The following is a 1771-nucleotide window of genomic DNA, read 5'->3' on the forward strand; positions in this document are numbered from 1 at the left end:
TGGTGTCTGTTTCTCCACTGAGTCTCTGACAGAATAAAGAGAAACAAACATTTAATGAACAAAGACAGATTATATACAGATATATATTATTTAACATATTTAGGGAAGACTCTAACAGAAATATTAATAAAGTTGGGGAGGATGTTGCTTTTTAATCAAATGAAATATAAGCTTCAGCCCTGTAGTTTCTGCACTGTCCTGAACTTTAACATGAGACACAAACAGCTTCAAGGAAAGTTTGTAGATTTCTCTGATGGAGGAAACTAAAGGTGAGTGAAGACTTGAATTAAAATATGTTATTAGTGGTGTTTCAGTTATACTTAAATACTGTGTTAAGTAAACATGGAGCAGATTAAATAGATTTGAATGTGTTATGACAGACTTGTTGTAGTTCAGTCTGCTCAGGTTTCCTTCAGTCCACATCAGTTGTGGCTCCATCTAGTGGTCACTACAGAAAACATCATTATCCAGAGTTGATCTAATATTCTTCAGGATATGTTCATTATGATGATGTGAGCTGTGTTTTCTTTGAGTCTCTATCAGACTTGCTGCTCAGAATAAAGTAAAACAGACATTTAATGAACAAAGTTCAGCAGAAGCTTCAACAGACTCAGAAAGCAGCTGACGATCCAGTGAAGACACTCTGAGCAAACTGGTTTCATCAAGATCACATTTTATTCATGATTCACAGAAAAATGCATCAAGCAGGATATGATTTAATGTAGAATAACACAATATACTGCAATCACTCAAAAATAACTTGTTAGAAAATAAAGAACATGAATGAATACAAGTTTTCCCACATGGCCTATGTCATGTGAAATATTAAACTAATCATTACAAGCTGTATGATTCAAATACACGTGAAGAAAATCTCATCAAACAGAAGCAAATGAGATTTCATGACTCCACTCAAAAACACAAACATCAGAAAGTTGGATTCACGTCCAACACAGCAGAATATTTCTACGTTCTGTAACATCGTCTGAACAAACGCATTCAAATGTTTAATAAAGTTTAAATGAACTGACTTCTTTAGATGCTACAGGAGAATTTGTGTTAGTTTGAGTTTCAATCAGACTTTGGATGAATGGTTTCAAACACGAGGAGGCATCGCTCCGTCTAATTATCTCTACTTTTATCAGCCACTCTGCTGTTACTTTCCTCATCTGTAGTCTTTTGTCCTGCACATGTGAACTTGTTTTAAAGCTGATTAGAAACCTGCTTTCTCACATACATGGCAGAGAAATCTGAATCAGGTTTCTCTGATCCCCTACTCCAACTACTGAAAGCAGCTCTCTTCTTCTTGTTTCTTGGTTGCTGAAGTGCAGCTGAACACACTGATGTTGTGTTTTGATCTGATGACTGAAGCTGAGAGCAGAAAAGAGGCTGAACTATGACAGGAAGTGATGTAAAAAAGAGTATTGATAAGAAGAAAAGCAACAGCTGCTGTTACTGTGAGACAGATTCTGGCTCTGCTTTGACTGATGTGGATCAACAAATGATTCTCCTGTAATCTGAACAGTGAAGTGACGTCGATAATTAAACATTAAACTACAAGAACAAAGAGCAACAGAGCTCGCTGTTTCTCACAATCACACATTTCACATTTAAAAGATGATTCAGTTATTTTCTGATGTAGTTTTTACATCAACATTGTAATTAAAATGATTATAATGAAATAATGTTTGTGATGTTTAAACATTTATATGAACAGTGTAGAGCTTGTTGTCTACACAGCTGTCTGATGTTGTTCATCTACATCACTGCA

The 1771-nt window shown here is 35.3% G+C and overlaps 1 protein-coding gene across 2 annotated transcripts in view; it reads right to left on the reverse strand.

Annotated features, from left to right (window-relative positions):
• Positions 1-655: 655 nt before the first annotated feature.
• Positions 656-1771, reverse strand: part of LOC137170631 (uncharacterized) — a 6940-nt gene continuing 5824 nt past the window's right edge. For both annotated transcript variants that reach the window (XM_067574139.1, XM_067574140.1), the window contains one exon: positions 656-1771. This exon is cut by the window's right edge and continues 1690 nt beyond it. The gene's annotated coding sequence lies outside the window, so the exon portion shown is untranslated.

The sequence above is a fragment of the Thunnus thynnus genome, chromosome 19, assembly GCF_963924715.1.
Source record: "Thunnus thynnus chromosome 19, fThuThy2.1, whole genome shotgun sequence".
Taxonomy (NCBI): Eukaryota; Metazoa; Chordata; class Actinopteri; order Scombriformes; family Scombridae; genus Thunnus; species Thunnus thynnus.